At 49.3% G+C, this 26042-nt stretch overlaps 1 protein-coding gene across 1 annotated transcript in view; it reads right to left on the bottom strand.

Annotated features, from left to right (window-relative positions):
• LOC149352261 (uncharacterized) overlaps positions 1–26042 on the bottom strand; it is a 79648-nt gene that overhangs the window by 31057 nt on the left and 22549 nt on the right. The gene's annotated exons all lie outside the window — the stretch shown is intronic.

Below are 26042 nucleotides of genomic sequence, written 5' to 3' on the forward strand. Positions count from 1 at the left end.
TTGTCAGAGGTGGAAGCTATATTTTCAGAAATTGGGGCCGACAGATGCCTTAACTAAATTATTCCACTCGAGGCTGAACAAAGGGTGTCATGCAAGTGTTAGCGTTAACAATAAATGTTTCCTGCAAGCAGCTGTCACGCCTGGGGACAGCTGCCATGTTGAAAAGCCAGCCTATCTCTGATTCGCGCGCAGCATCACATTAGCGTTTCAACTTGCACGATCAAAGCTGACCGCTGGTATACCGTGAAACCGCAGCGTGTTGCCGCGAACTGCGCGACGCTAGTACCGTCCGCGGTGCGATGACGCCGGAGTCAGAACCACGCTGCGTTGCTGCCCGTGTTTCTGGCTTTGACGCGTATCGGGAACAGACGCTGCCTTTCACCGATCCTCTCGAGCAGCCGGGATGCGCGCTCAGCGCCTCTGATTCGTCCTAATGCGGCCTCATTTGGAGCTAGTTCAGCGTCAACGAAGTAGCCATGACGTGCGCAGTGTACGAGACGCCTCCTCCACTTGCATCGAGCATGTCTGTGCACACACATCGACATAAACGTCTGCGCTGCACTTCCTCATGTGATTTGTTTGTAACGAGTAAATCGCCTACTCGAACTTTCGCTTCATTTAGCCATGTGTCTGTGAGGCGTGCTCCGCTCGGTACAAAGAGGAGACATTTACAACTGACGCATGCAATGGTTTCTCCGAGAAAGAAGAGTGTGTGTACTTTCGTGGAAATCTTGTTAGAGTTGGAGAAAATAAAGCTTGCGTCCCGGAGGGGCCAGACGCAGCATTTCGCGAGCCTATCGAAGCAATTTTAACTGCTGTACCCGTTAAAATTGGTTCGAGCGGCTTTGCTGACACACAGAACACGTGTATTAGCGGGCGTCGATTTTACAGCACACGGAGAGCGAAGGTCTATCATGTTCGATTATTCGAGCGACGCCTCCGTTTGCGATGCGGCTGTGTTTAAAAAAAAAAAAAAAAAACAGCTGCTTGATAGATCACTGGTTTCACGCTGCTTTAAACCTGTAGCGTGTTTCGGTGATGCTATCTGTTCGAAGCTTTTTTGAAAAAGGCCCGATGCCTTTCTTTTTTTTCTTTTTTTGCGGCTGAAAGGATGCCTTCATTCGTTTTCATGCGTGCGGTTCAATCGGGAGCAACATGCCGCGTTAACTAATGCGCTACGTGACGAAGTCTACTTTCACCTACGCGCTGTGACTGTGCACTCTGCCTCGTTCAACTTATAGCGCGCCTCCCTCCTCCAGCTGCGCTCTCACCCGAGCCGAGGCTCGCACGCAAGACCAGCGCGTCTAGCGGCAGCCGCGGAGGGAGCAAGAGCTCCCGGACATTGCGTCATAGTTCCATTTCTGCCGATGGTGAAGGTGCGTGCCAAAAGTGTTGTGCAGTTCTATTTCCCGCGGCGTAAGTGCTGACAACTTCGAAGCCGCCCTGCACAGAGATTACGTCAAGACGTCAGCTGCTTTTTACAGATCATCAAATCCAGGAAAACAGGTAGAAGGCAGTGGAAAGGGAGATGTGGAGTCGCTGGGCTAAAGGACTTCTCCAAGTTTCCTCTTCCGCCTCGTAGATGTACAACGGAACAAAGGACGCAGGCACGGAAACGGGAGGAAAGGGAGCGGAATTAACGGTGCACAGTGCGAATGGGTCGAAGAAATACGTAAGCGCTCGCTTGTGTGCAACACGGGCGCAGGTTTTCGTAGAGATTTTCGTTATTTTCGTGAAGATTAGGGAGATTAATTCACGCGGAAGGAGCTAATTCTTGAGGCAGTTCGTTTATATGCAGTTATATAGCGATGTATCGCTGCATCCACAGTGAGTGAGAACGTTCAAGGCTAAGTGTACCTGTACATCTGAGCTTATTGGGACATATCAGTGTATCAGTGAATGCAGTTAACACAGTTAGGTTATTTCACAGTTTCCTGTGCAGCTGCTAAATAAGGCGCCGCGGCTTCGTGCCTTTTACTGACATCTTAAACCTACTGCATGCGGCAGGACATGCACTTTCGACATCGTTTCCTGTCGCCTTTTCCGGTCTTTCTCTAACCGCCATTAAGTCTCCTCTCGCTTTGATCAGACAGGGCTATCAGCTATAGTATCCGGGATTGTCCGACTATTATCCGACATATAGCGAGATATGCTATCGCAAGCCCACTTTTATTTTTTATGCGACGTTTTCAAATTTCCGTTCTGGGTGCAGCCATATTTCCACTGTGCTGTGACAGCAGCGTTTCAGTTGGCCGACGTCGTACAGGCATCTTACTGCGCACTCGCGGCATAATCCAAAATGCACATGCGCTCAGTCGAGCTGTAAGCAGTGAAAAAGTGAAAAAAAAAAAAAAGGAAACGCGCCTGATGCCGGGCGTTGTTAGATAAGTAGGAGCAAGTACTACTTTGATATCGGTAGACAGAGGCGACATCTGATAATTTATTTCATACGCTGGGAGTTGAGCAGCAGCATCCCACAAATAGTGTGCCGCTCTCCACCTTTTGGCCCCAACCGCACGAGAATATTTCAAGCGATAAATTCAGGAGAGCGCAGTTCCATATCGAAAATGAAAAAGAAAAACCTTTTAAAGAAATCTCCCCTCTGTTCGCAGTTTTTCATCTCCCCTTTTACTCGCAATTTGACGGCGCGAATTGGTCGTCCGATTGCGCTGAGTGGTGGCTTCCGACACTTTGGCAATTCGCTGCAAAAATAAATAAATAAATAATGCTAGCCTTCGCGTTGTGCTTTAGAGATTGCAGAGCACGTCAAGCATTCACGGTCGACCACAAGGTTACCGTTTAAAGTTGCGAACTTAGTCCTCACTGCCGTTTCCTCGGAAGATGTGGTGAGTTGGCAGCGGCCTTTCTTGCTAAACTATAGAAACTGATCGCCTTGGAGTACTCGCTTTGGCGCCACATATCGTACGTATGCAAATGGCAAGGGTTCAAGTCTTATTGCCGCTTACTCCTGAAATGCGACCTCCGTCAGAGTGAAGCATTATTAAGCGCCGCTAAAAGTTCCTTTTGAAGAGTTAAATTGTAAATTGTGGGGTTTAACGTCCCGAAGCGACACGTGGGCTATGAAGAACGCTGTAGTGGAGGGCTTCGAATAAATTTCGACCACCTTGGTATGCTGACACTGCATACCACATCGTTGTTTTTACATTTCGCCTCCATCGAAATGAGGCCGCTGGGGCTGGAGTTCGATCCCGCGACCTTTGGATCAGCAGCCGAACGCCAAAGCCAGTTAGCCAAAGCCAGTTAGCCAAAGCGGCGTGTTCTTCAAATCGTGAGATTATGTGCCGGTAACGAAAGGGTGTCAAGTAGTGGTGGTAGTGAAAAGCATTTATTCTATATATATAGAGAGAGAGAGAGGTGTTAGGGGCTTCCCCTAGGGAAGCCTCCTTACATACTATAGGTGGAGTACCTAGTCCGGGACTCCATTATTGGTAGTAGCCGCCGTCAGGGCCCTTTGGCCCAAGACCAGCTGGGTGTCGCTGTGTGGAAAGACAGTAGTCGCTTTATGAAAGCTTGATGAGACAGAACTTAGGATCGGTATATTTTACTCGTTCAACGAGTGTGAGAGCATCGAGCTGCATGGACAGGTTTCCGGCGTCACCATTTTTTTTATATCAGTCGCTACCGTTATTTCAGCGCTGATCTGAGAAAAGGTCCCCTCTCTTGCTTTTCTTTAGTAATACACAGTCCCATAAAAAAAAAGAATGGGGGAGGGGGGGGGGGGAGAAGAGAGGCTTGCTCAGAACTTTGCGATAAGTGCGGAAAGGCATATATATTGCAAATATAGTCGCATATTGCGCGCAAGTTGTGTGCTGTCTGTAGGTTGTCCATCTAAACTTGAGGGAAATGTTTGGAGAGTAGCCTCTGGCCAAGAATAAAATATTACTTGGGCTGCACGACTTTGAGGTTTGTTTAAACGACTCATATAAAGTCTATCGATTAACTGATGGGTAAGTCACAGGTGTACGAGTCCTTAAAATATTTAAAAAAAAAGTGCAAAAAAGACTGCACATGCATCGCAGTTCTTTTAATGCATAGTTTTATTCGATCCACCGGAACCTCCACAACGAGCAAGCAAAATGTGTTTTTGTCGTAGACATCGCCATATTAAAGCAGCAGAAATGAGAAAGCCGCGCACTTTTCCTTCGGCGGGCGCTCTTGAGAGCATGGCGCAGCTGTATGGGGGGGGGGGGGGGGGGGGGGGAAGCAACCAGGAGAGGGAGGGAAGTCAGCCAGGATTGATCCTGGCTGTCCACTTCACGTCGGGGTAAATGGGACAGAGGGGTGGGAGAAGGGAAGCCAGAGCACACGCAATGCACACACTCGAGAAGAGCCCGCCGCACGATCGCTGAGAGGTCGCCGGTCGTGAGCGAGATGGCGCTTCGCAAGCCCTTCGATGCCGAGCCCGAGGCTCGTGCAGCGCAGCGACAGGCCGCGGACCCGTTGCTCGCCGCAGAGGGGCGCCGAGGCGGCGACCGCTGGCCGGCTGCCACCTTGGCCTTCGCCGGGTAGTCCCATCCGTCAGCGGGGCTCTCGGGCCCGGCTGTTTGTAAATAAAACGGGACCCGCCGCTCAAGGCCCCGGACTGGTCCCCCCCGCTGGACAGGGAAGGTGCTTCCAGTCCTTCCGATCATTTTTCTTCGCTGTGATCTGCGTAGGGTGCGTCGTTAGCGTCACGATAGGGAGAGTAAGAAGAAGGAGAGTGTTCAACAGGCGTTGCGTGGCCCCGTTAGTCGGCACAAAGGTGGGAGCCCCAGAGGAGAAAGGGCGGAGGGGGTACGGCAAAAACCGAAAGGCGTGCAGGCTGAGGCCTTGACGCGAGGAGCGGCCATTTTTGATGAGAAAGGCGGAGTCGTTGCAGCTCATTAGTGAGATGGGTCATGCCACGAGGTAATAAGTAAGAAAGAAATCAAGCAAGTCGGACATGGCGTTCAGTAAGGCCGTGGTTCCCGTTACAGTACTCCCACCGAACAGTGCGTGACCAAGGACGGATTCCATGTTGCACCGTGGGGTTTGTTCCTGTCTCTCAATGAATATACGTAGTACGTCACTAAATATACATGCGACCAGGTAGTATTCGTCGTGCGTGTGCAGAAAAGTGCTGAATAATCGAACTTAGATATTTGCAGCCTCTGACAGATGACTGAGCACAGATAAGATTAAGCTTCCAGTAAGGATGCATAACAGTACGGTTGTGCGGGCGCACGTGGCAACGCCTGAGTATGCATGCAACGCTTAAAACAGCAACCGCAGCATCACGAGCCTTGCGGCTGTGCGCACATCGAGCCACACACTATGCTCTGTGCATGCTGCTTGTACTTTGAACGACGCTCGGAGACAAAAAAAAAAGAATAAAATAAAGGAGCGTTGCTAGAATGATAGCGTTAGCGTGCAGCGTACATGCTTACCGGACCTATTCGCCACACTTGCCAACGCCAGTGACACGACAGCAGGACATAGCGCTGAAAGGCCTATTTGCGATGCGGTTAGGTACACACCATCTGTTTTCGTAGCTTGCCCGCTCGGCGCTTCCCTTTTCTGTTTTTTTTTTTCTATCCTTTCTCTTTTCCCAAACATAAAACGTGGAAGGAGAGACACCGCTGGCACTGTTCAAGCAGAATTCAAAGTGTAGTGAAAAGTCCTACCGACCGCCAAGAATAAATCTGTCTTGCACGCGCAGTGATTGCACGGCCAAGCTGCTACGCTTGCACTACATAACTAACGTCTCAGTAGTCCAGGCAAGTCAGCGACGCTTGTAAGCACGCAGGGCTAGCGTAATGCCACAAACAATATTCCGCAAACGAACCTTTTCGACGACTACCAACAGAGCGCGAACTTGAACTACAAAAAAAAAAAGTGGCTGCGGGAGAACGAAAGACACATACTTGCAACACACCACTATAGGCACTCATTACAGCGTAGTGTTGAGGGAAACAGACGCGGGGTTCGATTGTGATGTTGTTTCTGTGCCGTATGACAATAACTTATTCTGAGTTGCGGTTGGCAGCGCCACCAATCGCAACTCCGCCTTCACGAGCCTCAAAAGATCTTGGCTCTCAGCTTGAGCTCTCCATATTCTTACTTTTCATTATATATATATATATATATATATATATATATATATATATATATATATATATATATATATATATATATATATATATATATATATATATATATATATATATATATATATATATATATATTACTGCGCTGCACATGTCCTCGCTACATGCTTTCGCGTCGGTTTCTCCCGACGGCGTCAAGGTGCTGATGCGGCGTCACCGTTTGTGAGAGCTCTCACTCCAGTGGGTTCTAAACTTTCGGCTGCAAAGTGGACGCACCCTGAAGAGAAACGCATCACAGACAACAATAGACCGTCGCCCTGAGTAGCGCGCTATTACAGAAGATTACCACGAACGTGGTATTTGTCGAGGATAGAAACGTTAGGTTGGAATACTGTATCCGCCGCACTTGGTCGTCATTTACGTGATTCTGCTGCGCCTGTTGATATGTCTATACAGAGCCATGCTACCATTCATTCATTCATTCATTCATTCATTCATTCATTCATTCATTCATTCATTCATTCATTCATTCATTCATTCATTCATTTTTGTTTAGCGGTTCGGTGGCTGCCATGGGAAGATCCCTGAGGGTGGCTAGCAACGTAACACGCCACCTACCAGCGGCGGCAGGTGGCGTCTGAAGAGCTGCGCTCAAACTTCGGACTACGGATTCTCGTAATCGTCTGTCAATTTTTTGTTTAGTTGTTTTGCATAACGTTGAACCGTGTAGCTGTCAATCGCTTGGTTAAAGTGGTAGTGGGAGTGTGCGCGCTGTTAAATGCGCGCATCTTATGCCTCAAAGGCGTCCACTTAATTCCGACGGACTAGACGTTTAGTGAAATCGGTTAGGTGCAACATGCTAAAATCACTGAGCTTAGCGTGTAAATGCGCTGACACTTTTAGGAGCGAGACCCAGCGCCTTTTTACAGTCTGTTTGCTGCAGCTGGTAATCAGCAGCACGTATTCAGAAAAGGGTCTTCATGTACGACACAGCTGATCGAGTTTTATCATGATGTCTGCTTTGAAACTCACAGGAAATGTGAAATTGATTGCATGTTCCTTGACTTCAAAAAAGCGTTTTACACGGTATGTTATTCAATCCTGATTCCTGACAGTGAAAATTAGCCCAACAATGCTTGGAAGAGGAAATTATGGGGCAAAGTAAGGCGCAGTAACGAACGTAACTATGCGTCGAAACGCGATTTGTGAGGTGTGATTTGTTTCCTAAGCCATGGTCAGTTTATTTGAAAGCATGAATACATTTCTTACTAAGCTCGAAATTCCAACTTAGCGATCTATGCCTTGGAAATTGCCTGCATGAATTTTTACATACGTGTTGAAATAAAATGATGAAATGATGATGGTTATGATCTTGTTATCTTGTCTTATTACCGAAAAATGGTGTATCTTTCAAAATGTTATCCACCGAGTACGCCAGGAAAAACACGGACGGACGAAATCCTCCGTAAGGGTCTTCAATATGGTTGCACTGGCACTTGGATCAAGGTTATCTCAAGCTTAGCAGTAGACCGGACCGGCGACAACTACACGCGTCACGGCATCCCGCACCATCTGTACATGTGCGCACTAAGCGTGGCCAAATAGGCCTATTGTACACAAACAACAAAAGTAGCCTATATCATACGATGCGGCTAAAAATACACTCAACAGAAGATCTGTGCGTTAGTGTCTAGTCTAAATGACAACCAGGATGCAGTTAAACTTCGAATGGACAGATCGTTACAAAACTCAGTGAAGAATATATTCCAAACGAACTCGAATGGACGTTTTTCTTCTGTTTCACACGCAAATGTCTATCAACATGGAAGCACCGCGTTATCTCTGCGTCTGCACATATACAAAGCTGCGGTTCGTGTATTTTTTGTGAAAGATGCGCCTCTTTCGATCGACCCGTCTTGTTGGTTGCAACGATCAGGGCTGACGCAGTTTCACGCGCTCACCTGAATCTGAAAAAAAAAAGAAGAAATGGAGAAATAATGGGAGCAAAAGTTAGCTGCACGAACTGGTTTTGAATAGCAGCTGTATGGCGCAGGCAGTGCTCAGCAGAATATGTGCAACGGGTAAAAGCTGCAGGCTTGCATTTATACTATCGACGAGGTCGCCGCTAGACGGCATTGATTCGAGGTCATCACTAGAGCTGCGATAACTGCAGTAAATAAAAAGTTAATTGTTAAATTTTATTTAATTACTCGGGCTACGATAACAATTTTTCTCACGTTTGTGTCCCCCTGGCCGCATAATCCATTTACAATAACAACTTGTGTACTGCTTTTGGTGTTTTTTTAACAAATTATTAAAGCTTAATTTTGAACACCCTGTATACCGCACTGCAGCAATAAAAAAAATTCAGCCGAGAGACAACGCTTGACGCACGCACACACACGCACGCACGCACGCACGCACGCGCACACACACACACACACACACACACACACACACACACACACACACACACACACACACACACACACACACACACACACACACACACACACAGTGGAGTAGATTTGTAATAATTAGGGAGTAATTACTCATTACCATCCACTCAAACGCAACCTTATGGTCACGAAGGAACGCCACTGGCTGCTTGTGTATTTCAAGAAGGAAGGAAAGTGTCATCGCGAACCGAACGCCCGATTTGTCGCGGGTGTCCGGACGGCTGTTGGGCAAGCACGTTGTCATCGAGCTTCAGGGCGTGCAAACGTCTTCGCGCGGAGGATGCGCACCGAACGCGAAACTCGTTCCAACAGATGCAGCGCTCGGACCGCCAACGCAGTGGTCGTCTGTCGCCACCAGAAAGCCAGCAGAAAGGAAGAAAGCGGAGGCTTGGCGGCGGTCGACTTGTTGTGTGCCGTGGCCAAGTTCTTCCTCGAACGCGAGGACGGTATCCAACGGCGAAGGGGTAAGCAACTTTAGAGGAGGCCGGTTGCGTAGGGATGATTGCGCCAGTCCCGTCTGCTAACACTCGCGAGCCAGACACACGAAAATAGTTTTCTCAAGGTTGGTCTCCTTTCTCTGTTCTCTCTCCATGAATTAATCATCAGTCTTTAGAATCCGGGGCAGCAAGTCAGTGGGAACTCGACACGTCAACCCGAATGAAACGCTGAAGCCAGTAGAAGACGGAATGGTGCGATTTTACATGCTGCACAGAGGAGGCAGGCTCTCATCAGTGACGGCTAAGTTGACTGAGTGAACTTCACCTAAACCAACCAAATTGATGAAGCAAACTTAGGGCTACCTTGAGCCAACAAAGCAAGATCCCTGCAATGCGCCCCGACCCCATGCAGCATTCTGCCCGAGAAACCGTGTAATAGGGAAACACGTTGGTAACGCTCGCGATGCGTGTGTGCGAATAAGAATCCCACGACAATGCCCTCCGACGTGCGGCCCGCGGCGAAATGCGTCGGCTTCTGGCAACGAGCGAGAAAACGGCGAGCCGCCCAGCTGCCAGAGACTGTCAGGCGCAATCCCCACGCTGCACCGCACTGAAGAGCCCACAGTCTGCTTTTTTAATAGAAGAGTCACGCGATTCGGCGGCACTGCTGTATTTATAAAGGTCGAGGCCATCGCTCTATACGCGGAGCCTCCTCGGCACTGGTGCCACTATTTCGGGCCCCGAACAAAGCGGCAGAAAGAGCGCTGCCAAGAAAGCCGCGCGCATTCCTCGCGCAGGTGCCGACGCCAGGAGGGCGCCACACCTTGCCCGGCCTTCCCCGAACGGGCCCGCCACGGCCTTCGGGGGTAACTGTGGCAGAGTGAGCTTCGCGCTTCCATTACGAAAGTCGCGCGCGAATGTGAAATGAGCACGCGCCGTCGTCTGCGGGCTGCGCAAAATAAGACGGCGGTGGCTGTGCAATGCGGGCTACGGGCTGCCACGCCATCTAGGGGCGAATCTAAGAGAAGGCGGATGCGCTCCCTCCAACCCCCTGCGAAGAATTTCCAATAAGTAAACTTCACAGGACCCCATTTTAACGCAAGAACGTTACTACCCCATGTCGGCAAAAATTGATTGGCATCGGAGACCGTTTGAAGCCTCGCAGCCGGAGGAACCGGCCGCTCCGGTGGGCCACCTAGGTCACGTGACCTTGTCGCGTCATCACAACCTGCCTACCGAATAGTGAGCAAACTTACCACCCTGGCAGGTGGCAGTTAAAATAATGATTGGTCGCGAGAGGTTGGTCGGCAAGAGCAACCTGGGTCGCACAAGCCCCACAGATGGCAGCACCCGCCATCGCAGGGCAGTGGCGCATCAGCGCTGCACCACTCCGGCAGATGTGGTATGAGGACTTCCAGGGTTCTCCAAATGTAAAGCAGAGGATGACCAATTTCGCATATATGGGCATTAACCAAATAACGCTATCACGTCATACGCTTAATGCGGAGCTTAAGTGTTCCGTCCCGTCCAGCTTTTTTTTTTTTTTCACAAAGTTCAAGAGATGCATTATGTGACTAGAACGCCTCCCCCTCCAAGATTTGCCCAAAAGCCTGCCCCTAAGGCCACCGGTCCGTTAATTATCATGCCAAGGCATACCAAGAGGCAACGAAGGCACACGCTACCGGAGCAGATATAAGAAGCCGAATGCGAAGCTGACCTACACAACCTGAGTATAGAGACAGTAGACATTTTTGAGGATCGCGGAACGAATTTCCGTGCCGAAGAGAGAGACGGAGGAAACGCCTTCAAACTCAATAAAGGGACACAAAGTCCATCGTAATATAGCCAGGAACGCTCTTACGAGCTTAACCAGAAGTTTCTGGCATGTGCGCAGAAGCTGATGTGGTGTAATAAGCAAGCTACGTAGTATGGTAGTTTCTAGCAGAGATTCGGGACAAGGACTGAGCGAAGGTAGTTTGATTGTGCAGGCAGTCCAAGAGTGTCTGAGTATGTGATAGCGGCATCTTTCCCATCCCCCTCCTCAGTATATGTACCGGGGTGGCCGGTGTTGTGCTGGATGCTGTGCATGTAGTGGCTGGTGAGGAGGTGGTTGTGGTGGTGAAAAACTTTATTTAGAAAGGGTGACTGGGAAACCGGCCCTCATGGACGGGGTCGTCAGTCCAGGAATCCGATAGCTTCTGCTATCCTGCGGGCCCGTGCTATCAGCCGCTGCTGGTCGCAGTTGGACAGAACAGCTTCCCATGAGGAGGCAGTGGGGTGGGGCATAGGTTTTTGTGGTTCTGAGTTGTAGGGGGGGGGGGGGGGGGGCGTTTTAGGCCGGGAGTGAGTTTGAGCACCCCACCAGTGCAGGAGATCGAAAACCTACGCGAAGTATTAGGCGGGAAAGGGGTTCGGAAAACGTTTCGCTCTAAGCGTGAAATAAATTGCTTTTGTCCTCGGCTCACCGCCGACAAGTCCTCTTGTCGAAACGTTGGCAAGCACCTTGAGGCTTTCCCCTCCCTTATTCACTTGGTGTGTGTTGAAACTATTTAGTTACTGTTGAGAACTGGCGTGGGGCTCTACATATATGACCAAGGGTGCTTTCTGTCCCCCACTTCTTATGAGTTCATTTCAGGAAGCGTGTAGCCATGCCGCGCTCAGCCTACATGTATTAGTCGACGAACACCGAGTTCATACTGGAGAATTAGGCGTTACAAGTACAGCCTTTTCGCTTTCTTCAGGAGGGAGGGGGCCTGTAGCGGCCAACTGCAGTACATGCGGACTGCGCGGATTAAATTAACCGGAGAAACAGGTTGAAGCACATCCGGCAGATATTCGCAGGTTCGAACTGTTGCCTACCGATATCGCTCAAATGGACAAAGAGTACGTCTGGAGTGGGAGGAAGAAAAGTATTGAAAAATAAAATGTTCCTGCTCGTGCCACTAGATATAATGGGTTCCCTCAAAGGGACAGTGCGCAATACCAAATGTGGAGTTTTTTTTTTAAACATGAAATGCTTTTAGCTCCCGTTGTCGGAAGTGTGGTGACGTCACGCCGACACCGAGAGCCAACATACGGGCACTGAATTACACTCATCCGGGCACTGAAACGAGAACATCCGGGCACCGTACGAGGTTTAACGAGACTAAGCCCTCCTACAGGACCGGCATACAAACGCCGGTAGCTTCGCTCCGAACGGGTGGTGGTGTTCCTCCCTGTACGGTGCGGTTCGGTTGTCCATCGAGGTGACAGAGAATTACAGCGTAATTTCAATTCAATTCAAGTTTATTTGCATCTATACATGTACAGATGACGGGAGTGCAGACAAAAAGCCAAATGGATTTGGCTTGACGGGGTCTGTACCCCCTACAGAAATGGCACTATGCACAATAAAGAGAACACAAAGATACAATAATAGATAAACGAAAAAAAAAAGCATTAGTGAACATTCGATAACAGAAATACATACGGCAAAAAAAAAATCAATGATAGAATGCTGAAAGGATTTACATAGCAGAAAGCGTATAGCATAAAATTATACAAATAAAATAGCTTTGAAATTCACAAGCATAAATAAGTTACTAACAAGCAAAGAAAATTGGTGAAAAAAAATTGCTGAAGAAAAGCAAAGAAAATTTCCTTTCCTCAAAAAGCGTCGCGTTCAAAGGGCAAGGCATCGCACCGAACGGATGGTGGCGTTCCGTGGACTGTCTGGCAGCGCTACAAAACGCTGTCGCGTTCCACCCCTAAACGCGAAGCTTAAGCGTCATTAATTGGCAGTTAATTAGTATTTAGTCATTAATCAATAATTAGTCACTAATTAGTAATTTGTCATTACTTACTCATCAATTATGAGTGACGTAATCCAGTGGTGACGTCACCAGTGTCACATAGGCAAAGTGGTGCAGAAAACGCCTTCGCCTCTACGCACTGTAGACAGTTTCGAACGCGCTGCTTCTTCTTCTTGTCAGGCCTGCGTTTCGTCGTGTCCGCGTACGCTTCTGCATCGTCCTGCATTTCATGCTTACTCTACTCGGTTACGGGAGAGGCAGAGATAGCTATGAGGGACGCCGTAGTGAAGGGCTCCGGAAATTTCGACCACCTGGGGTTCCTCTTCAACGTGCACTGACATCGCACAGTACACGGGCCTCTAGAATTTCGCCTTCATCGAAATTCAGCCGCCGCGGCCGGGATCGAACCCGCGTCTTTCGGGTCAGCAGCCGAGCACCATAACCACTGAGCCACCACGGCGGCCATTTGAGAAAAGGAAGTGCACATACCTTGCTGCCTGGGTCAGTAGACGCCTGAATCGCGCTTATAGGTGCGTGGGGTGATGAGAGAGAGATGTGGGCTGCAGGCATTGACAACTTTGTGCCAGAAACGCGGCGCTGAAGACATAGGCCCTCGGCGTTCATTGTATTCAATGGCGTTGGCGTTGACAACGTTTTACGCCCTCCGATAATTTTAAGGAAAGGAAGTGCGCATAACTGGCTCCCCGGGGTCAGTGGACGAGTATACATTCTTGTCAGGCCTGCATCTCGTCGTTGTTGTTGTTGCGACTGAGAGAAGAATGAAAAGGAAAGTGCACGGACCTGCCAACTGGCTCCAGCCGAGCCACCACCGCTGCCACGAACAGATAGAGGAGAGTTAAAAGATCAGAGGAAAGAGAAAAAGGAAAGAAAAGAGGCGCGTCGCAGCAACAACCGCGTCCGGTCCACGTACGCTTCTGCATCGTCCTGCATTTCATGCTTACTCTACTCTCGGTTACGGGAGAGGCAGAGATTTTTTTTTTTTTTTTTGTCGAACAGGAACTATGAAAAACGCGAAAATTTCTACCCCGCATAAACCATGGCGCTAGCCAAGCTTTTTTCAATGATATGCTTTACATGTACTGAAAAATTATGCAAATAATTTGGTTCATATCAGCATGTAAACTCTGGATTTGGCTCTTTTCGATGTGAGACTCCAGGTATGACCCAGTTTTCTTCCGAAAACCTTATTTCTACAGTACTAATTCAAGCTCTGTTTATGAATATATGGCTTAAAATGATTATGCTGCGAAATGAGAAGAAAATGATTATAATATTCAGTCTGTGTAACCAGGGTCACTGCTGTGCTTCATCATCATACGCCAATAAGCGTGACTAGCAGGCTTCTGTCACAAGCGCTGACGTGACAGTCTTATTTTCTTGTGTTCCCACTTCGGCAGCGAAAAAGTAAACTCGAAAAATTGCATGGGATCTATACTTATTCTACCTCGCTGTAACATCCTTATTTCATGATTAGTAGCGAAATAGTAGACGCATGCAGGACACAAAACAACAGGACGACCGCCGCCCCTCTCATTCCCTGTTTGAGTCTGCCATTTCGCTAGTAGTTGTGAATTTAGGAAGCCAAAACCAACTAGCCCAACTAAACAATTTAAAGTTGAATGCAACAGAGACGCATTCTTGCTTCCCAGGCAACGGGGCTAGCGACCCCCTTCGTTATTGTCTTTTGGGTTCAGATCTTCCGATCTTTTCATATCCTACGCAGTCTATCGTAATGTAGCGCTGGAGAAAGAATAAATGAAACCACGTTCGGAACAGTCCGAGCTATGAGGTTCAGGCTGACAAAGAAGGCTCTCACGGGTGGTTTTGGCTCATTCTGATCCATACATCAGCAGTATCTGTCTCATATTTTATGTCAAATTAGATTTGCTCGCAGGTTTTCTAGGCATTACGGGGTAGCTTTCCTTATAGTTCTTTCAAAGGAAAGCTCTAAGAATGTGCTTGACATTACAGTATAATTTGAGTTACCCGGTTGGCACTGAACCTCCCCTGGACATCCTGCAGACATCCTAGACATCCACAGGACGTCCAAGGAAGTTTCAATGCCCATTGGATAGTTTCAGTTTCTGTTTGACTCTTCAGGAATCAGCGCTGTGTTCCGTGTTTTCATGTGTCTTTCTACGTCCCTGCGTCCCAAAGTTCACGCTGGCCCACATATGGAATCATACCAACTGGCCCAGAAGAATGCCATTCTACTCTTCAGGTAGTTTGAGCTCTGGCCACACATGCTGCACTCATTTGCAGACTCCAGCCTACACTTTTTCCTTCGACGTAAACTTTGCCACCTTACATGAGTTCCGTGCGGCTTCAGGAGTCATTTCAAACGTTTCTATCACCCATAGACGTTGCTCCTCTTATCGCTCAGAGGTAAACGGCTGAGTGCATCAGCACTGCAGAGTTTGTCCGCTGGGCGGTACTCAATTTCACTGTCGTATACGCCGACAACTTGAGAGACCAACACAGCATGCGTGGTGACCACCTGTAGAATGGCCTTCGCATGGTGCAACAGCCCTATATAGGAGCGGCTTGTGCTACAGTCTTGAAATGCCTGCCATGAAACTTCACGTCAAAGCCGATGGCGGGTGCCTCCCGGTCTCTCTGAGCCCAATTTCTTTTTCTTCTCTCTCTCGTGGTTCTTGACATGCAACCGCCGCTCTCTGCTGTGTTGACTCACATGTTTAACACGGCACCCAGTCCATACGGAGACGCATCACAGGCAAGCAGGCATTTTGAGATAATCGTGCACTTGCACGTGCGATGACTGCAGCGGCGAAATTTTTCTGCCTCGGCCTCAATCGAACGCCACTCGCGATCCTTGTCCAAAGAATTTATAGTGGCTACATAATATGAGGTGCTCGTTTTAGGCATTTGTTGTAGAAGTTCAGAGCTCTCAAAAAGGCTTGAAGTTCTTTTTTGATTATAGGCGTTGGTGCCTCGTGAATTGCACGTGCAGGCGCGGCCATAAGTAAACGGAGCACGCTATTGCGTTCGAAGTGCAATCACGCTTTCTCCATTGGTAATGAATAAGCGTTGTTTGTCTACAAGAAAGCCCACCAACCTCCGCTACCAGCATGCGCGCACCACTGCTGGAAATTTCAATTAGGTGGCGCGTGAAAAATATTCGAAGACAGTTGCATGCTCCGTTTACTTTTGTCCGCGCCTGTACATTGTCTTCGGTCGGTTGTGAGCCCGCAGAGTTCACTCGTCACCCCCGCACTTCTCCCAAACAAAACTGACATTTGTCAAAGTTCAGTTGCAGGCCATCTTCACGGATTTCCATGAGCACATGCAGACAAGCATTGTCCTGCTTCTCGTCTTTCCCACCGATCACGATTTCATCTAACACAAGAGCTACGTCTAATCCACGCAACAGTTCTTCCATGTTTTGTTGGAAAATAACCACTGCCATTGCTACGCCAAACTGAAGACGTCTTACGCGGAACAGTTCCTGATGTACTGCAACTGTCATCAGCTCAGCTGCCTCTTCATCAACAGTAATTTGCTGATAGGCTTGACCGAGACCTAACCTCGAAAACTTCGAGAATCCGGCAAGCTTGGCAAAAAACTGCCCTAGTGTCAGTAGTGGATAAGTTTTCCACGGCACTGCAAGGTTGACTGTGCTCATGTAGTCCCCGTAGCTCCTAAATGATCCGTCTTTCTTGACTACTGGAACAGCAGGGGTTGCCCCACATCGAGTAACATACAGGCTGGAAAACGCCTTGCACCAACTTGTTTAGTGCCTCGTCGACCTTCACCCTTAGCCCAAATGGCACTTGCCATGCCTACAGAAATCGTGGTCCAGCAGCCAGGTCCACCTCTATGCGTAAAAGAGGTTCCCTGGTTGCCGAAGTCCGAGCTCGAAGACGGATGTCCTTCCATGACCGCCAGTTCGACACGGCTCGTGCACACAGTGAACACCCCTCAGGCTTATGCCCAAGGATTTGAACTAATCCCATCCTTGTCGCAATTATTTTGCATCTTTTATTACCGGAGACTGGGTACAGATTGGTGGGGAGGCCGCATTCACGCCACGCCTCAAGCTGGCACTAGATAGCTGCAATGCCCCACACAGGGCTGCTTGACCCCTTAGTCTGCCCCGCTATTACAATAGGTGTCGAGCACAACTCGTCTCAGCTTCGCCCCTTGTCTGCTGTCCTGACTTTGGTCACAATTCCCTCAAATGGAGTTCCAGCTCTCTCTTTGTAAAGTTATGTGTCAAGATTCAAATCGACTTGCCCCACACCTCATTTTGCCTTTTATTTTTATCGAAGGAGATATTGGTGCCTGATTATGGCCCCGGCTACTTCTTCGCACTTAATTAAAAAAAAAAAAACACGACCTCGCGACAAAAAAGCAAAGCTACAACACACGCAATTCACAGGACAAATAATACTATGGACATGCCAGAAATGCTAATATAAATCAGAAAAATAAACTATAGATAATGATGTTACCTAGTTACATAAAATGAGGACATACTATAAGCAATAGTATGTACTGACCACAGTGAACGGCACAAAAAACCACAAATTCGAGAAATTAAAAAGAAGCAATGAGCTACAACAATAACGATCACATACGTCAGATACATAACAAAAACACACATAAATGATTGCCAGAACATTACACAGCAGCAACAAGAACGATGTCATAATAGAGACACACATGATTGCCAGGACACTGGACAGCACGTGCCGATGCGAACAATGACAGAATTTACACAAGCAATATCTATTACTTCTCGAGGGTGCCACTGTACTCTAGGATCGCCCGTTTTTGTAACGCAAATGCATTTTGAAGACTGGAAGGCCTTTTATTAAGGGTGGTCAAGTCCCTCCTCAGTCATATCCTAACACTGTCATGCTTTGGGCAATGCAGTAGCAGATGAGGTACATCCTCATCCTCGTGGCCACACATCGTGGATTGTCTGCACGCCCAATTCTGCGTAGAAAGTGACTCGTGTAGGCTGTTCCCAATCGTAAGCGATGAATGAGAGTTTGTAGACTTCTGTTGAGTGATACTGGGATTGTAAGCCTTGATTAAGGGTCAATTTGATAAAGGTTAGAAGTTATAAACTTTGGCTGGAGCCACATTTTTCCGCTCATACTGACTCACATGTTTCTTAATAGACAGCAGATTTCATACCCTGATAACGGCAGGCCTGAAGTTGAAGCATTAGCATGAGCTTGCCTGGACGCTGCACCTGCTTCAGTGTTTCCTTGGATGAGGCAGTGCCCGGATATCCACTGAAAGACTACTAAATGCTGCATCTTTGATGTCTTGGAGAATTCTTTAAGCGTTTCGTAAAGCAAACTTGTCTTCCACGCTGCATAATTTGGGCTGTCGAGGGGTTTTGATGCAGCCTGCGAGTCGCTGAAGATCACCCACCTACGCGGATCTCCTCCAGAAACTATGAACTATGGCTCACACAACAGTGTCGTTGACACTGTTGTGTGAGCCAGTTTAACTGCTCGTCGTTCATTCATCTCTGGAACTACGAGTGCAGATGCCAATAAATGTTTAATACTTGAGCCGTCAGTATAGACATGAATGTGACCAGGATACCGCATGTATACTTTGTAAATAGGTTGCGAGTGTACGCTTCCACGTTTCCGAAGCCTCAAGAGTTGACGCGTTTTACTCAGCACAAAAAAAAAAAAAAAACGGGCAGCGCGCCAGGAACATTTAACTAACTGACGCTGCTAGCTGGAGCGAGCACGCGCGCAGAGACAAGAAACGTTCCTTTGAACCGAGTCTCTACCTGGTGGCACAAGTCCGAGGGGCTCCGTATAGTCGCCATGCTGTATTTTCGGAGCAGCGCCGCAACAGCGGCACGCTCCGCAGTTAAAAACTGTAGCGACGAAAACCAACCAAGCCAAGGGCGTAGCTGGCACTTCGGCTCGTGCATAGACGATGCGGAATTCGGCCTTCGCTGGCGCAAATGGTTTCGGTGAGGCGGGCTGGCGAAAGCCCCGGGGCCCAACAACCGACGACCCGCACGCGCGTGACCCACCCCAGGAAAACACCGCGCGGCAACCGCTGGCGGTCACCCCGCCTGCCGCGCGGTCGTCGGACTCCTTGCGCTGTTGAGGGCACGCGAAACTCCCCCTATGCAAGAGGCCAGACTTGTCAAGGCGGACGAAAGCTGGTCGCGCGATACTCGCTTCGCTGGACTGAATCAACACAGATGGTCAATCGCGCCCGCTTCCTTCCCCTGCATGTCCCGCTTCGATGGAGGCGAAATGCAAAATCCCCCGTGTGCTGGGCGATTAGTCCGGAGCCCTCTCATACGGCATCTCTCATGGCCCAGGTGCACCTTGGGGACGTTAAACTCGCATGTTACCACCGCATGTTATTGCAGTTCATCTAAACGAAAATGGAGTGCGAGCAGCCGCGGTGTCGCCTTTGTGCCTATTCAATGTCCCTTCCCGCAAGCTTGTTTCATGATTGTATGGGTGTTAAAGTTGGCCTCGGTGCTCTTTGAGCTGAACCTGATGCGCGTCTTCAACTTCCAGCGTGAATAAAAAGGCTACAGGATAACGCTTCGCAGGGGAACACGAAGTGTTTAAAGACAGACATTCGTCGCGCATTTTCGACCAGTCTAGCTGCTTTCCAGGTGTTCGCACCTTCCCCAGAGCTTATAGCCGAAGTAAACGCTTGCGTTGTCCGCAGCTTTCCTTCATGTTACCTGAACGCTTTGCACTTTCGAGCGCTCGTTCGTTCTCTTCAACGCCCTTTGGCCCTCATAGCGCCTTTTGTGCAGGCCCTTTCGATTCGCATTAGCAAATATATTGCCTGCACAACTTTACATTTAGACAGGGGCGTAGCCAGAGGGAGGAGTAACCGGGCGCTGCCCCTTGCCTTCCCCTCAGAAGTCTGACCAACTGAACATATAAATAGTCTTCCGGATCACCTCCTGCTCTTCAAAGGGCCGGATACATTTCAATTTCAGCAGCTTCTACCCTCTCCCTTCCGCGTTCAATAAATTTCTCGCGATGTCACTGGTCTCCGCGCTATCTTCATAATGGGATTTTTAGTCGTATTCTCGGAGCGTACAGGCAAAAATGAGACCTGAAACGGTCTGGTTCCGAGGCTTTTGTTCAAGACTTCCGCTTTTCATAATCCCACCCGGTCTAAAGGACCATTCGAATAAATGAAAATTATGCAGTGGTCACCGCGAACACACCGCTGGAATGCTCGCGTGTCGCAGCCGCTCATCTACACACCGTTTCTGTGCGAGCCGCGCATCTTGGGGTCGAAAAGACTGGCGCGGCACTGACGCCAGTTCACATTCTTCGTTAGCGCGTTTACGGGGTTCACGGAAAACTGTCCGCTGCATTGTGGCACGACGCAATGAGGCGCCGCGCGCTACTTCGCTTCCGTTTTCCGATCCACGAGCGCGGAGCAGCCGCGCGCGGTTGCTCTCGCCATGGCCGTCAACGAATTTCTTTCTATCGCGCGCGCGCTTTTGCCGCGTGCTGGCGATCGGAGGAAGGCGCAGGTTCAATTAAGGGCACAAACAGAAGCGCCACAATTTCTAACTGCGAGCACTGGGGGTCAGGAACGTCTGTGATTTTCGGATATTCCTTCTGTGCTCCGAACGGAATCGCGCGGTACAACTCAAATCGAACAGCAGATTCTATTCACAAACTATACGAAATCTCGAATATCCCTAAACTTGTACTTTCTCTGACAGAGTCGTGGAAATAGCCCGCAGCGAGGATTTAAAAACGGCGGATTCAGTTTCTGTTTCGCTCTCGCCAAAGTTTTTCAATGACATTTTGTTGCAGGTGTGGCGTAAAAGTGGGCAACAACTCGAATTTGTGGCAGCATGTATCAGTATTAGCATTGGGCGTAGTTTGGCGCAGTTTGGCGCAACTGGCGCAGCAGTTCCACAGCTGCATATGCTTTCGGCCTAATTGTTTCCAGCTTGCGTCGCTCATTTAAAGCGCGCCGCAGCTCACGAAGGTGAAGGAGCTTCAGAATTGTGATTAGCGATGACGCTTCAATCGTAAAAGTTCTATCAGTTGCCTCAGACTCCCGCGCAGCGTGTATAACTGGTAGCCTCTCGAGCTGTGCTTTGGAGTTCGTCGTATTCGTCATCTTTCATCTGTTTGTTGTGCGCCGCGAATGTTTGCGAAAGCCGCTAAGAGAATATTTGATAAGTGTTTCACTTCTTAGTGTACACCTGTGAGGGAAGGCACGTAGCAGGAAGTGAAAGAAGGAAGAGAGAAACAAGTGCTGTATAGTTGACGGTTCCAGAATCATTTTGAATCACCCGGGGTTCTTTAACGTGCATTGACACCGCACAGCAGATATGTGCCTTTCGCATTTCGGCTCCATCGAAACGAGCCGCCGGAGCCGGGAATCGCTAACGCTTTCTGGGGCTCAGCAGCCGAGCGTCTTAACTACGAAGCCATCGCGGTGAATGCCGCTGATTCTTCGCTGAAGAGCGAGCGAGGCACTTCAAACAGCGAGAGAGACTTATAAACGCGCTGTCTAGTACGGAAGAAGCCGCCGAACACAGCGGCACCTAAAACAATTGTGTAGCGACGCGCTTCACCAGCGCCAGCGACGTGGCGAACAAGAGGGGGTGCCGCCAGCACATGCCACACAGAACGCTGGAACCTTCGCCTCGGCTGGACGCCTCAGCGGCTGCTCCGTCGCGCCATCTCCATTTATTTGCGTTTGGCGCTGGTCCCGCGGGTCGCCACAAACCATAAGTGCATGGGGAAGGTAGTCGTGCGCTCTGTCGCGCGCTATGAAAAGCTAATGAAAGAAAAGCGGCAGATGACGGAGGTTCCAGGACTCGAACGCGGCGACCAGCATCAATGAGGCGTTATAAATGCGCTACGCCTTTCTTGCAATGCATTTCACGCATCTGCTCTCGACGTCGAGATTGATCGCGATTTTTTTTTTTTCCGTGTGTGAATACATATCGCAGTCGTATACAAATGGATTAGTAAATTTATTCCAGGAAAGGAAGGCCTGAGCCCTTTGGTTGGGGCGACTGGGGGAAAGGATGAGGTTTGGAGTTGGTGGAGATCTTGCTCCTGCGATTCTTGGGTCGTCGTTCCAGGTTGTGCAGGGTAGGTCCAATGAGGTGGAGCCTCGTATGCGAAGTTCCACAGACTCATGACCACTCATTACTGTGTCGGCGGGGTCCTTCTAAGGGAATATCCAGTCTTCGTAGGACGTGTTGAAGTCTGTTTAGGTCTCGTTGTGCGGCAGTACATTATATATGTGCGAGTGTATTTATGTATTCCTATACAAAAATATGTGAACACACGTATGGATTTATATGAACATATGAAGCGCGTGATATATATATGTCAATGCCCTCCTGCATATGAATAGAGCGTTCAGTCATTTCTGACGAAAATCTGGGCATTTTGATTCCACGTTGGCTGATGCGACAATTAAGCCACGATTTTGACGCGATATTCGACTGAGATTGCCGAGGAAGGGGTCTAAAAGCACTCGCTTAAAAATCTTGAAAGAAGACTTTGTTGGTGAAGACGTGAAGGATTGTGGCTGCCTCTTTTCGAGCTGTGGTTACGCTCATTTCGGCGATGAGCGGGCGTCCCTGGTACAGCGCAATTCTTCTTTTTCACACTTCAGTCGGCCCGAAATCGGCCGCAGGCAGCGCAGTGTGCAGCTTTCGGCCTTGTTTATCTGCGACTATACGCGTCAGCTTTGTCCCAAAGGCACACACACACAAAAATAATAATACCAAAAGGGCGCTGGGTGCATGCTGTGTCGGCTCTTCTAGCGTCACAGCCAACGAGAGTACGCCCACCGACACCAAGTGACGTGGACTTAATTGTCGCACGAAAGATCGTCGCGAATGCGGTGAACTGGAGCGCGTTTTCTTTTACGGCAGCGATAACGGTCCCGGGGCGACGCTATTTTCGTCGCGGCACATATCTCTGATGCGTCTTTCAGCGACTCGAGTGGAAGATAGATAGCACTCCGGAAGAAGGCACTCCAGCCTGCTGTAGCCGCCCCAGAGCTGCGCCCACATCTCTCGGATGTCGTACACACAGCCAAGGTCAATGATTCTGCTGCTGTCAAGGAAGCCACGTGAGCGCCGCATGCAGAGCTCTCTCCGCACGCCGGTCACTGCGCCAGCGACGACTATATACATGCGCCACGATGGAACGCGAGAGGGTTGACGCAGATAAACTCGCTGGCGCAGACAACCGCCTCTCAACATGGAATGCGAAATGGTCAACTTCGCAGTGGCGCTAAGAAAAAAAAAAATCAAGGTGCCAGGTGTTATCCCGAGACTTGATCATCGAACCACAAATCGTTCGAAATATGTCCCCAAACCGCCAAAACTGTCTTGACAGCTCCGTTTGTCCATCCACTCCGCGAACTTCGGCCTGTCTTCATGCGTTCGACTGTTCAATTGTTCAACTGCCGTACACCGGGTTCAAACGTGGCGCCCGCGCTATGCTACAGGCGCGATGTCAGTGCACGTTAAAAAACCTCAGATGGCCTAAATTATTCCAGGGCCCCTCCATTACGGCATCTCTTTCTCTCTCCTTCCTTTCACTCCCTCACTCACCCATTTCTCCACGGCCCAATCCAGGTACCCACAGAAAGTGAGACAGCTACTGAGACTTTCATCTCAACCAATTTATCATTTACAACGTGGCGCTGCGCAGTGTCGAGTTGGTGGCCGAAGTATAGGAAATTACAACAGGTGAAGGAACGGTTCCTTCGTAAACTGTTGCCATTCCCTACAGCGGCCATCGATCCGACACTGCGAAGCGCCACGTTGTAAATGATAAATTGGTTGAGATGAAAGGAAAGTCTCAGCAACTGTCTCGCTCCATACACTGCATCAGCGCTCTTTGTTTGCTGTATTCAAACATTGCAATGAGGGTCACATGTTAGAAATCAGGTCTGCCCCTTCACTGAGTGGGGCGGAGGAATGTGTGAATATATGCTGCCCGACATCGAAATTCGCATGCTGTACTGCATGCCAAGGCGAATGGAAAGAAGGGAGCGCGCGGGATGTGCAGGTGGAATCAATACGAAAGAATACACCTCAGCGCACCGGTGCGGGCCGATCGCGCGCTTCTTTTGAACTTTGGATGTACGTGTTTGCGTCCTGTCTGCCTTAGAAGCCGGTATCCAAACTATATATGCATGCCAAAGTGGTCGTTTGGTGTTAGTGCAGTTTAAAAAAACTGAAAGCTCTTTTCTTTATACTGCAACTGTTCGCAAAATTTAAGTCACTCTCCGCCGTCCTTGGGACATGGCGTGCCACCAATTTCCAATAAAACAGCGATAGCGATCGGCACTCATCGGCGCGCGCTCGCATGTTCTCATGCACATTGCTTCAACCTCTACAATGTGTGACATATGCCGCGCCCGTCGTAACGGGCCACCTTTGGCGCCATCCACGGCACAGAAGTGTCGGGTCGCGTACTGGCCGGCATTATCACCAAACTTGGCAAGGCGACAACTCACGCGCCGTTGTTTCGCTCCCAGCGACTAGCGAATGGCGGATGACGGGCGCAGGTTGCGCATGCCGACGCGTTTGTTTCAAAATCCAGTAGGCAGATATGAGCATGGGGCCCGCACCCCCCCTCCCTCCCCCCGCACACCGCAGGCAGCGAGGGAAACAAGTGCAAATATAACTCCATATTTTAGCTTTTAGTGGCCGCCTTGTCGCTTGTATGCCAACTGGTGGCCAACTCTCATACAGACAATACCCTCCAAACACGAATACGCCTATATGGGAGTAAAAAGAGAACAATCTGTCCTCTAGCCCACTGCCTTCTATAAAAGGGGGTGCGCTAGAGGACAGATTATTCCCTTTTTACTTCTTTCTGTTTAGAGTGCATACGCTTTTATGCGAAGCATACTACTTTAGCTACCACTTCAGCCCTTCACCGTGGTTATGCGCCTCCAAATCACGTGATACATGACGTCACACCACGTGACACGATGACGTCACGACAGTGCAGAAACGGGGGCCCACCTCGCGCCGTCGCTGTGGTTGTGCGCCTCCAAATCACGTGATACATGACGTCACACCACGTGACACGATGACGTCACGACAGTGGAGAAACGGGGGCCCACCTCGCGCCGTCGCTGTGGTTGTGCGCCTCCAAATCACGTGATACATGACGTCACACCACGTGACACGATGACGTCACGACAGTGGAGAAACGGGGGCCCACCTCGCGCCGTCGCTGTGGTTGTGCGCCTCCAAATCACGTGATACATGACGTCACACCACGTGACACGATGACGTCACGACAGTGGAGAAACGGGGGCCCACCTCGCGCCGTCGCTGTGGTTGTGCGCCTCCAAATCACGTGATACATGACGTCACACCACGTGACACGATGACGTCACGACAGTGGAGAAACGGGGGCCCACCTCGCGCCGTCGCTGTGGTTGTGCGCCTCCAAATTACGCGACACGATGATGCTTCGCATTCTCCAGGCTTAACCAAGTTAAGCCTCAGCCATTTTTTATCGTTCATCCCAACTCAGCAGCCCGGACGCCAGACACAACACGTTTCCAGCGGCAGGGCGCGCCAAGAGGCGTTGGCCAAGTTGAGTATATGGTAGAATGGCCAGCAAAATCTATTGTCGACAGACAATGCGAGAGAAGATACGTTTCAGCCCGTATGCAGCCGCGGAACCGCAAAACCCTACCCGCACGGGAAGCGGCCTGGCGTCGTCGCCTGCGTCCGGCAGATAGGGGCGCCCATCCGACTGACTGCTGTGCCCCGCCCCGGCCGCCACGCGCCACACAGTTGCGACATATCACCCTTGTCGCCGCTCGAAGAGTATATTTAGCGAAACACAAAAAGGGGAATATAAATGAAAAAATTGGACAGCGATTGAAGCCTACACTGTGACTTTTTTAATGTCGGCGTTGTATAGAAGAGAAATTGATTCCGCATCCATTAGCAGATAGTTTTGCGAAACTAAAACAAATCGATATATATATATATATATATATATATATATATATATATATATATATATATATATATATATATATATATATATATATATATCGATTTACATCGTAACACAACAGCAAAAAAAAAATGAAACCAACAGTTACAACAGTTCAAACAAACATTCGTACAACTCTGTGACTAACATGACCGTAAAAACAGTTTACTACAACAAATCATGCCACACTCTAGGCAACAAATTCGTCAAAATCATTCAAGGATACAACAGATTCATCGAG

This window comes from Amblyomma mixtum, chromosome 3 (assembly GCF_055824585.1).
Source record: "Amblyomma mixtum isolate Tamu chromosome 3, ASM5582458v1, whole genome shotgun sequence".
Classification (NCBI taxonomy): Eukaryota; Metazoa; Arthropoda; class Arachnida; order Ixodida; family Ixodidae; genus Amblyomma; species Amblyomma mixtum.